This window comes from Lygodium microphyllum, chromosome 16 (assembly GCF_053477565.2).
Source record: "Lygodium microphyllum isolate KBCC chromosome 16, Lygodium_microphyllum_v1.1.10, whole genome shotgun sequence".
In the NCBI taxonomy this organism is placed as follows: domain Eukaryota; kingdom Viridiplantae; phylum Streptophyta; class Polypodiopsida; order Schizaeales; family Lygodiaceae; genus Lygodium; species Lygodium microphyllum.
In genome coordinates, this window is record NC_141150.1 from 31,204,417 (window position 1) to 31,217,449 (window position 13,033).

A 13,033-nucleotide genomic window follows, 5' to 3' on the forward strand; every position below is an offset into this window, starting at 1 on the left:
AGCATTTCAAGTCAAGTGCACTAGCTACCTCTCACATAGCCATATGTGCTCTCACACCTACAAGTGTAGTGAGCGTACCTCCATGCTCGATCAGGTTGCCTCCTCCCTCAAGCACTCTAGTAGCTCTACAATCCAAGTGCAAGCTTCAAGTGAGCTCAATCCTCAAGCTCCATGCTCCATTACCGTGCTTGCAAGATAAGAGAAGAGAAGAGAAGAAGAGAGGAGAAGATGGAGAGCTTCTCCACCACGGTCCCTCACCCTCACACACTCACTCCCTCACACTCTTACACTCCCTCTCTCAAGCACAAGCACAAGCAAGAAAGAGTAAGAAGTGTTGAGATATTGAGCTCCACTCGTGATACGCCAGGGTGACCGTTGTGTATTTATGTCACCGACTTGTCAGTTGCAGATGCGGTTGGTACACCGCTCATGAATAATAGCTAGATGACACCTATCCTTATCTACTCTAGTTCGTGGCTAAGTTGATATGCCACCTTAGTTAGTTGAGTTTGGTTTGAGACCCATATATAGGGTTCTTCTATTTCTTTGTACTAGAGTTCTTTTGGCTTACACAACTAAGAAGAGGAAAACAGTTTTCAGCCTCCACCTCTGTGTGTATTCCCCCATTGTGCAAGCAAGAAAGCTACAAGTGAGACTCATTCCTTCTCTCCCACAATCTTGACATGGTATCAGAGCCTTGTTCGTGGTAAGGAGCTCAAGAAAGCAAGCCAAGCTCGCGGTGGTCTGGTAAGAGGAGCAGTGTTGCTTTCATTTTCTGTTTTGGGAGCAGATCTCTGCAGGTAGCACAGCCGAAAATTGCAGGAGTGCATTGTCTCAGGTTGAGACGCCCTTCGCGGTGAAGCAAGAGGGCAGTATATGCTGCGGGAAGACGGCTTTAACCCTCGGCGACCCTATTTTTTTTATTTGAGGCCATTTCGGGGCCTGTTTTGGAGGCGGAAGTTTTCTACACGCACTCAGGAAAAGGCCCTATTTTATGCTGTGCGACCTCTGTTCTACAGGTCGGTGAAAAGTTATTGCAGAAATTGCATCGTATGCTTGTGCGCAGAGACATTGGGATTTTCAGAATCATCCTTGGTTCCTGTTTATGCAAAATCGTCACTAGGAAGTGACTGTGTGGTCAAATACCACTTTCGCCAGTTTTGCAGATTTGCCCTTGTGAGGGTGAAGCTGAGTTTTTGCAGTGACAGAATTTTTCGCAGTGTTCTGTAATGGTGTCTGATTCTCTTTCACAGATTGTAACTGAAAAGCTTGACAAGAACAACTTCCAGGCATGGAAGTTTAGAATGACGAATTTCCTTATGGGAAAAGGATATTGGGAATTTGTTGCAGGAAATGAAGAAGAACCAGTTCTTCCTGATGTTCCCAATCAACAACAAATGCAGGCATTCAAAGCATGGCATGAGAGAGCCAGGAAAGTTATGTACTGGCTGTCTATCAGCATTTCAGACTCTATGATTGTGCATATTCAGGATGCAAGTACGCCAAAGGAGGCATGGGATACTCTGTCAAAGATGTATAGCACAAATACGCAAGCCAGGAAAATGCAACTCAAGCAAGAGTTGCACAATGTGCAAAGAGAAAATATGAGCATCAATGACTACCACATGAAGGTGAAGAAGATTGCAGATGCACTTGCTTCCATTGGGTCGCCAGTGGAAGATGATGATTTAGTTTCTGTGACCTTGAATGGTCTAGGAAAGGATTATGCACAGTTTCGGACTTCCATTTCAGTTCGTGAAAGATTTCCTGATTTTGAGGAGTTGATTGCTCTTCTAATTTCTGAGGAGCAGAGAAATGGTGGTGCATCTTCTTCAGGAGGAACTTCAAAAGAAGCTGTCTTCTACTCAAATGCTGGAAGAGGTAGAGGCAGAGGTAGAGGAGGCCGATTTGGAGGCCATGGCAGAAATCAAAATATGCAGCAAACTCAAGAAAACTAGTCCTATGGAGGAGGACGTGGTAACTCTAGAGGCAGGGGGAGCCAAAGAGGTCGTGGTGGATGGCAAAGAGGCCAAAATGCAAACAGTAATGTTGAATGCTACTACTGTGGTAAAATGGATCATATGGCTAAAGACTGCTATAAAAAGCAGAATGACATCATGAATGGAAAACTGCAACAAGGGAATTATGCATCTTCTAGTAGACAGGGTGATGACAGAAATGAGCACTTGTTTATGGTGCAGCACATGAACAATTCTGTGACAAGTACAGAAGAAAGCAATGATGTATGGTATGTTGACTCAGGTGCATCAAACCACATGACAGGTCATGCAGAATGGATGGAGGATGCAAGAAAAATGGAAAAACCAGGATTTGTGGAGACTGGTGATGATACTACACATCCTATTGTGCAGATTGGAAAAATTCCCTTGTCTATGCAGGATGGGAAAAAGAAATACCTGTCCGATGTATTTCATGTCCCGAATATCACCAAGAATCTGGTTTCTGTTGGTCAAATGGTTGAGGAGGGCTTGTAGGTCAGATTTAATCCTCATGGATGCTTTGTTGAGGATATGAAAAATAAAGGTCGCTTGATAGCAAAAGGAAAGAAGAAGGGCAGAATGTTTACATTGGATGCAGACATGTCTGAATTGAGTGCAACAATGTTTGCACATGGGACCGATGTAGTTGCAAATATTGATATCTGGCATAAATGCATTGGTCATGTTAATGTACAGCGACTTAAATCAATGCAGGCCCAAAATATTGTTGCAGGATTGCCCAAATTCAAGGTTGCAGAAATGCATAAGGTATGTGAAGCCTGTCAGTTTGGAAAACAGGCAAGGAAACCATTTCCTAGACATGTTCAAGAGAGTAAGAAGCCATTGGAATTAATCCACTCTGATGTGTGGACAACTAAAGCTGCATCTCTTGGAGGCTGTCATTATTTTGTCAGTTTTATTGATGACTATAGCAGAAAAGTTTGGGTGTATTTTATAAAAAAGAAAAGTGAAGTTTTTGGGCATTTTAAAACTCTTAAACCGATGGTTGAAAAAGAAACAGGCCTGCAGATAAAATGCCTAAGGTCAGATGGAGGGGGAGAGTACCTCTCAAATGAGTTTGCAAGGTTCCTACAGGAGCATGGCATAAAGCAGCAATATTCATGCAGTCATACCCCACAACAAAATGGAATTGCAGAAAGGAAAAACAGGCATATTGGAGAGGTATCTCATGCCATGCTCAATGAAAAAGACCTGCCAGATTTTTATTGGGCTGAGGCAGTTGCTACAGCAGTCTACATAATGAACAGGACTCCCACTGCAGCAATACATGGAATGACTCCAGAGGAGAGGTATACTGGTAGGAAACCAGATATTTCTCATTTGAAAATTTTTGGTTGCATTGCCTATGTACATGTGCCAGATGAGTTGAGATCCAAGTTGGATCCAAAAGCTGAGAAGTGCATCTTTATTGGTTACTCTCTGCAGCAAAAAGGGTATAGATGCTATAACCCTTCTACTCGTAAGTTTACAGTGAGCAGAGATGTTGTTTTTGATGAGATGAGTAGCTGGTATAAACCAGTAAATGTGATTGATGATGTAGATGCACAAAATGGTAATGCTGCACAGAATTCACAGCAGCAGTCACAAAATATTAGTGGACCTGGAGCGTCCTCTAGTAGTGGTTCACATTCTTCGCCATGGACAGGCAGATTGAGATCAGGAGAATCTTCTGAAGGCAGCGCAAATAGTGGTATGCAGGTATCACGAAAAGGAAAAGAGAAGGTAGATCAGCCCATGTTTGATGTGAATGCAGGTCACTCTTATGTGGATGGTGAATCCAGTGGCTCAGAACAGAGCATTGATGATGAGTTGGGTATTCCTTCTATTGTTACACCTGGAGTAAGGAAGACCAGGGATGTTTTGAGAGCACCTGGGAGTGAACCTACTTTGCGCAGGTCTACGAGAGCTAGGTATCCTATGGATAGGCTGAAATATTATGGATTTACAACCGTTCACTATGCATATATGGTCAAAGTGATACAGGAACCAGAACCCACTTCTTTTGAGCAAGCCATGGGAAAAGAAAAATGGGAGAAAGCCATGGATGAAGAAATGGATGCCTTGGAAGCAAATGCTACATGGGAGTTAGTACCTTTGCCTAAAGGTAAGAATGCAATTGGCTGTAAGTGGGTTTATAAGGTGAAGCACAATGCAGATGGTTCTGTAAACAGATACAAGGCAAGATTAGTGTCAAGAATCGCGTGTGGAGGGGGTTGCTCAAGATGCTGCGCCGAACACACACAGAATGCACAAGGAGAAGCTCACTCAAGAGACAAGAAGAGAGATGGAGGCCAAAACGTTTTCTTGCTGATTTCTTCTTCTTCTTCCACACACTTTACAATGTACACAAAGTATAGATAAGATACAACATAAAAGGAAAGTGGCCTACTAAGTCAAACAATGCATAACCGACTACACTAGTCGACTGGCGCTATAACTATGCCAGCTGTAAATAGGTGTAACAACCTGAATATAATAAGTAATGAGTCAGTGGCCATGTGAGAGTCATAATGACCACCGACGTGCTAAGTGTAGACGTGTGGACCCATCTAACCAGGCGGTCCATCATCCATGTCCACATGTGTTGAGCTTGCCATCTCAACACTCCCCCTCAAGCTCAACTGTATCTCTGCAACTCCAAGTAAGCTTCGAAACTTTTGAAGCTTCTCTGTACCCAATGCCTTCGTGAAGATATCAGCTATCTGATCCTGTGTGCTGACATACACCAAGTCAATCTCACCTGCTAGTACCTTCTCTCTCACAAAGTGGTAGTGTACCTCAATATGTTTTGTCCTGGCATGGAACACAGGGTTCCTAGCCAACTGTATACTGCTCATGTTGTCACAATAAATGACAACTGGACCTTCCACCTGCACATCCAAATCAGCCAGTAACTTTTGCAGCCATACTACCTCACATGCTGCAACAGCAGCACCTCTATACTCAGCCTCTGTACTCGACAAAGCAACTGTAGATTGCTTTTTGCTGCTCCAAGCAACTGCTGCACTACCAAGAGAGAACATGTATCCGCTGGTAGATCGTCTATCAGACATACTACCAGCCCAATCTGCATCTGTGTATCCAAACACCTGTACGTCTGTACCTGCCTCATAGAAAAGCCCATAATGTAATGTGGACTTCACATATCTCAATATGCGTCTCACTGCATCCAAATGTGGCTTTCTAGGTACTTGCATAAACTGACTCACAAGACCAACAGCATAGCTCAAGTCTGGCCTTGTAATGGTCATGTAGATCAAACTCCCCACTATCCTCCTGAACATAGTAGGGTCTTCTATCTCATCCCCAACATCAGCACTCAGCTTTACATTCTGCTCCAACGGGACTGAAAGTGGTTTGCACGCAGTCATACCATACTTGGACAACATATCCAAGCCATACTGTCTTTGGAACAGCCATATACCATCATCACATCTGATCACCTCAATGCCAAGGAAGTACCTTAGCTCACCTAAATCCTTCATCTCAAACTTATCTTCAAATAGCCCTTGACTTCAGCAATCCCACGATCACTATCACCTGTAATAATCAAGTCATCCACATAGATGACTATGATGACCAAACCTGCATCTCCCTTTCTCACATAAAGTGAGTGATCAGCATCAGAAACATAAAAGCCAATATTGACAAGATACTCTCTGATCTTGTCAGACCATGCTCTTGGTGCTTGCTTGAGCCCATAGAGTGCCTTCTTCAACCTGCACACATACGTGGGATGCTCTAAATCTTCATAACCTGCTGGCTGATCCATATACACTTCTTCCTGCAAATCACCATGCAAGAAGGCATTCTTTACATCCATTTGCTGCAACCTCCAACCTTTGGCTGCTGCCAAAGCAATCACACATCTGACAGTTGCCATCCTAGCAACTGGACTGAAGGTTTCATCATAATCTATGCCATATGTTTGGGCATAGCCTTTTGCAACCAGCCTAGCTTTGTACCTGCTAATAGAACCATCTGCATTGTGCTTAATCTTATAAACCCACTTACATCCAATAGCTTTCTTTCCCTTTGGCAATGATACTAGATCCCAAGTCTTATTGGCCTCTAATGCAGCCATCTCCTCATCCATTGCTGCATCCCAATGAGCATGACCAACAGCCTCCTCAAAACATGTGGGCTCAACATCCTCAACTAGTTTCACCATATAAGCATAATGGTGAGCTGCATAACCCTCAAAACCAAATCTTTTAACAGGGTATCTCACCCTGCTAGACTTGCGTACCACTGGATCACTCAATGGAGTCTTTGCATTAACACGTGCTCTCTGCACACCTGGAGTCCTCACTGAAGGAATGCCAAGCTCATCATCCAAGCTCTCTGAGCCACTAGAGTCTCCATCAAGAACTGCATCAATGCCTTCTGACACTTTATTCTTTCCTTTGTCTTTACCTGTAGTGCTACTAGATGCACTCGAAGATGTAGAGGTACTCCTTAGTCTCCCAGACCAAGGACTACCAGATGATGTCTCTGGTCCACTAAGAGTCCGTGATTCTTGCCTTTCAGCCTGCACATGAGCGTCATGATCATCATCAACATCCAATGCATCACCACTAGATGCATACCAACTGCTCATTTCATCAAAGATGACATCCCTGCTCACTCTGAACTTACATGTGACAGGGCTGTAACAGCGATACCCTTTTTGCTCTAAAGAGTATCCAATAAAGATACACTTTTCAGCCTTTGGATCCAGTTTCTTCCGCAACTCATCTGGTACATGAACATACGCAATGCAGCCAAACACTTTCAAGTGTGAAACATCAGGCTTCTTACCTGTAAAACATTCTTCGGGGGTCATACCATGAACTGCAGCTGTGGGAGTTCTGTTCATAATATAAACAGCAGTATGAACAGCCTCAGACCAAAAATGCTTAGGCATATTCTTTTCAGCCATCAAGGCGCGTGCAACTTCTGCAATATGCCTGTTTTTCCTTTCTGCAACCCCATTTTGCTGTGGGGTATACCTGCATGTGAACTGTCTCTTTATCCCATGAGACCTCAGAAAATCACTGAACTCATTTGAGAGGTACTCCCCCCCTCCATCTGACCTCAGGCACTTTACTTTCAAGCCTGTTTCTCTTTCAACTGCAGCCTTGAAAGTTCTAAAGTGCTCAAAAGCTTCACTCTTTTCCTTCATAAAATATACCCACAGCTTTCTAGAACAATCATCAATGAATGTGACAAAGTATGAACTGCCTCCAAGAGATACATTTTGTGTAGGCCCCCAAATGTCTGTATGCACAACATCAAGGATATTTCTGCTTACATCTCTGTCATGTGAAAAGGGTTGTCTTGCCTGCTTACCAAACTGACATGCTTCACATACCTTCTGAAATTCTGCAACTTTAAATGTAGGCAAACCTGTAACCAACCCTTTGGACTGCATTAATTTCAGCCTTTGTACATTTGCATGTCCAATGCGTTTGTGCCAAATTTCAATGTCTGCAACAACACCTTTTCCTTTGGCATACATAGCCGCATTCATAGTAGGAATTCCAGCATCTAGAGTGAACATACGTCCAACTCTACTTCCCTTTGCTACCAACCTGCACTTGTCATTGAAGTCTTCTACAAAGCAGCCCTTTGCATTAAATCTGACTTGCAGCCCTTGCTCTACCATTTGACCGACTGACACCAAGTTCTTTGTAATAGATGGTACATGTAATACATCTGAAAGACTCTTTGTCTTACCATCATGCAAGGACAAGGGAACTTTTCCAATGTGTGAAATTGGGTGGCATGAGTCATCACCCGTCTGCACATAACCTGCATTCTGCAAATTCTGCATCTCTCCAAACCATTCTGCATGGCTGGTCATATGATTGGATGCACCTGAATCAACATACCAAACATCGTCATGTGCTCCCTTTCCTGTAACAGCATTCAGCATATGCTGCATAACAAACAGACGTTCATTTTTGTCTTCATTCTGTCGTGAAGACGATGCATAGTTTCCTTGCTGCAACTTACCACTGCGGATATCATCTCTCTTAGCATAACATTGGGCTGCAATATGACCTGTTTTGCCACAGTAGTGGCACACAATACCAGAGTTGTTAGAACCTCTATTCTGCCATCCACCTCTTCCTCTAAAGCTCCCCCTGCCTCTAAAGTTACCACGACCTCCTGAAACCTGCATATCGCCAAATTGCTGATTCAATCTGTTTTGCTGGTTGTCACTACTACGTCCTGTACCATGGCCTCTTGAAGAGAACCTGCCACGTCCCCTTCCAGAACTGGAGTAGAAAGCTTGGACCTGTTCACCACTTCTTTCAGATGTCTCACTCTGCATGTTGATCTCTTCAGTGATCATAAGGGAGACCAATTCATCGAAATCTGGAAATGGCTTTCTGACATATACGGAAGTTACAAAAGACTTCCAAGCCTTTTCATTGTTAAGTCCACCCAAGGTAGACGACACCAAATCATCATCATCGGGCATTGCATCAATCGCTGCCAATGCATCTGCAATGCTTCTTACTTTCAGTGCATACTCATTGATAGACATCTTCCCTTTCTTCAATGTATTCAACTCTTGCTTGAGTTGAATCTTTCGTGCCTTTGTATTTACAGAAAACATACTTTCAAGTATGGTCCAAGCTGCATATGCATTCTCTGCATTTCTAATGTGTCCCAGCATGTTATTGTCAATTACTGCAGACAACCAATACATGACCTTCTTGTCTTTTGCATTCCATTCCTTTCGTGCCTTTGTCTCTTCTATTGTTGGAGGATCACTCACCTCCGGCTCCTTTTCTTCACCTGAAACGAACTCGTAGAGGCCTTTTCCAATAAGGAAGTTCGTGACACGAAACTTCCATGATGGGTAGTTATTCTTGTCGAGCTTCTCAATGATGGGGCTTCCACTGTTCTCTGCCATTATCACAAAACTAATACCAAACAGCAAGCAAATCTTCTGCAACCCTTGACCTGTAGTGCACAGCAATACACCAGACAGCCTTTTTTACTGTCTGCTCAACAATACATGCAATCTGCAACCTTTTTGCAGATAAACCTTGTGTTTACTCACTGGTAAACACCTTTGAACTTACAGATCTGAAATCTGTAACCTGCGCACCCACGTTCGGTCAATACAGTCGAAGTCACAGTGTACCCCGAAACTGCTGTCCGCAACCTTGCGGCTCTAAAACGGGCCCTGAAACGGCCTCAAATGCCCAAAATCTCTGCGGGTAAGCCCTAAAGGGCTTATCTGCAGAATACACAGCGCTCTTCGCGCACACCAAATCTCACTGCAATCTGAGATTTTTGCTCTGCCTGCTTTCGGTGACTCCACAGGCACTATCCAAGAGAAGGAGTGGAAGAATGGGAGAGATTCTTACCCGTAGCTTGCTTGCTCGAACCTTGCTTCTTCTCCTTCACTTCAACCTTCGAAATCAGCCTCTCTCAATGGTGCGGCTCTGATACCATGTCAAGAATCGCGTGGTGGAGGGGGTTGCTCAAGATGCTGCGCCGAACACACACAGAATGCACAAGGAGAAGCTCACTCAAGAGACAAGAAGAGAGATGGAGGCCAAAACGTTTTCTTGCTGATTTCTTCTTCTTCTTCCACACACTTTACAATGTACACAAAGTATAGATAAGATACAACATAAAAGGAAAGTGGCCTACTAAGTCAAACAATGCATAACCGACTACACTAGTCGACTGGCGCTATAACTATGCCAGCTGTAAATAGGTGTAACAACCTGAATATAATAAGTAATGAGTCAGTGGCCATGTGAGAGTCATAATGACCACCGACGTGCTAAGTGTAGACGTGTGGACCCATCTAACCAGGCGGTCCATCATCCATGTCCACATGTGTTGAGCTTGCCATCTCAACAATTAGTAGTCAAGGGGTATGCACAAACATATGGCATTGACTATGAAGAAACATTTAGTCCGGTTGCAAGGATGGCAACCGTAATAGCAGTCATTGCTATGGCTGCATCAAAGGGATGGTCTTTACATCAGATGGATGTAAAGAATGCCTTCTTGCATGGTGATTTGCAAGAAGAGGTCTATATGGAGCAGCCACGAGGTTATGTGCATGCTGTTCATCCTGAGTTTGTTTGCAGGTTGAAGAAAGCATTGTATGGCTTGAAGCAAGCACCTAGAGCATGGTCTGACAAGATAGGACAATATCTTGTCACTATTCGCTTTTAGATTTCCAAGGCAGATTTCTCACTTTATGTGAGAAAAACAGAGAAAGGTATTATGCTACTTGTCATTTATGTTGATGATTTGATTATGACAGGTGACAGTGATGAAGATATCCTTCATGTGAAAATGCTATTGAAGCAAAAGTTTGAGATGAAGGATTTAGGAGAGCTGCGTTATTTCTTGGGCATTGAGGTGATTAGATCACCAAGTGGGATACAGCTCTTTCAGAGGCAGTATGGATTGGACATGCTGTCCAAATATGGGATGACAGGCTGTAAGCCTATTTCAGTTCCTTTGGAGCAGAATGTGAAGCTGAGCACAGATGCAGGTGAGCTTCTAGAAGACCCTACTATGTACAGACGCATAGTAGGAAGTTTGATTTATATGACTATTACCAGGCCAAATTTGAGCTATGCTGTTGGATTGGTAAGTCAGTTTATGCAGGCTCCAAGGAAACCGCATTTGGATGCGGCTAGACGCATACTCAGGTATGTGAAGTCCACATTGCAGTTTGGACTATTTTATGAGACTGGGGTTCAGATACAGTTGCATGGATACACTGATGCTGATTGGGCTGGTAGCATTTCTGATAGATGATCTACCAGTGGATATGTGTTCTCTTTTGGGAGTGCTGCAGTCACTTGGAGCAGCAAGAAACAGCCTACAGTTGCCTTGTCGAGCACAGAGGCCGAGTACAGGGGTGCAGCAATGGCTGCATGGGAGGTAGCTTGGTTGCATAAGCTACTTTATGATATGCATCAGCCTACAGATGGGCCAGTTGTCATTTATTGTGACAACATGAGTAGTATACACTTGGCAAATAACCCAGTCTATCATGCTAGAACAAAGCATATTGAGGTGCATTATCACTATGTGCGGGAGAGGGTTTTACTAGGTCTTATTGATCTAGTTTATGTCAGCACAGAGGATCAGGTAGCTGACATATTCACGAAGGCATTGGGCGCAGAGAAGCTGCGCAAGTTCAGAGACCTGCTTGGTGTGCAGGAATTGGGATTGAGCTCGAGGGGGAGTGTTGAGATATCGAGCTCCACTCGTGATACGCCAGGGTGACCGTTGTGTATTTATGTCACCGACTTGTCAGTTGCAGATGCGGTTGGTACACTGCTCATGAATAATAGCTAGATGACAACTATCCTTATCTACTCTAGTTCGTGGCTAAGTTAGTATGCCACCTTAGTTAGTTGAGTTTGGTTTGAGACCCATATATAGGGTTCTTCTATTTCTTTGTACTAGAGTTCTTTTGGCTTACACAACTAAGAAGAGGAAAACAGTTTTCAGCCTCCACCTCTGTGTGTATTCCCCCATTGTGCAAGCAAGAAAGCTACAAGTGAGACTCCTTCCTTCTCTCCCACAATCTTGACAAGAAGAAGAAGAAGAGGAGAGCTACTTTTAGCCACACACAAGAATGAGCTTCTCTATTCACTTTTTGGCTTTTATACATGCCCTAATCCCTTTTGGACACCCACCCCTTTTTTACATGACCGCCAGTCATTTTAGCCTAGGTCTTCTTTTCCTATTCCCTTCGACTTACATTGTGTCTTGACCCATGCCCATCTACTCTTTACAAATTGCACAGGAGGGAGCCTGATGCACTTCCATTTTTGCACTCACCTTAGGTTTTTAAGGTGTCTTTGCACTTTTGGCCTTTTTTTCTCTTATTTCTGCTATCGGATTGCCTTTTTTCACTTTGCGCTATATTTTAGAATTTTCTTTTCCTTCCTCTTTTTTTTTTAAAAAAAAACCTTCCTTGCACTACTAGGCTTAACATTACCCCCCTCCTAGTCAAGTGCTAGTCCCATGGCACTTTATGGGCTTTGTTGATGAGGGCTCGGGTGGTGGAAGGGTTGTCATGGAGGTCAATGATGGGGCCTTGTAGGAATTGGACATGGAGAAAAAGCATATCAAAATGGTTGAGGTTGTGGAGACCGAGAGTGAATTGAGAGGGTACGGGGCCTTCGAAGTCGATGGGTTATTGCAATTGGTCAAATTCTCCCGAAAAGGAAAAGAAGGTGCACTATCTAGGGTGCCATGCATCCCATTGTGTCTATGCTAGTGGAATTGGGAGTTGGTTCAAAGTAGGAGGAGACAAGCTAGATATCATCCTTGTGCTCTTTAGGAGCTTCAGGAGGGGGCCTAAGGGATTTTCTAAGGAATGTAGGGCTTAGCATGTAGCCCTTCTGATTAATCCTTACATTAAGTGGAGTAGTAGAGAGGGAAGGATGGTTACATTTTGAGAACCTAGTATCACTCATATCTTCTAAGAGACTCATGAAAAATGTTGGCAAGAGAGCAGCCCTCCACATGAGGCATGCCATTGCACAGCTATCTATTCTGGCATTGACATCAAAGTAGAGTGGTGGCAGGCACTCTTCATGTGGTACTAGCTTCTTTTTCAATAGGATTCGCAAGAGACGGAGGTAATTACAGTTGGTAAGGAAGGCAAGGTCAGGACATGTTGTGAAATCATCTAGGAAGCGAGTGATGGAAGGTCAGAGGTCTTGAGCTCCAAAAACAAGACACTCTTTAGGGCTGGGCATTCACATTATAGATCTAGGGGAAGTCATACCTGCCATGCTTCCCTTGGTCAAAATCCACACTGTGGCACCTTGGGTAAGCCATGTAGGTTGGGTCATTCCTTTCATATGGAAGGGTATTACCAAAGACCATCCTTGCCTCAAAATTTTTATCCCAAATCTTTTGGAGCCATTTAGGCTAGGACTCATAGCCTTTGACTTTTCTTGGCTCCTCCATCACCTTATTCTCCCAGTATATTGGGTAGGTCCTCTCCTCCACAATGTGGG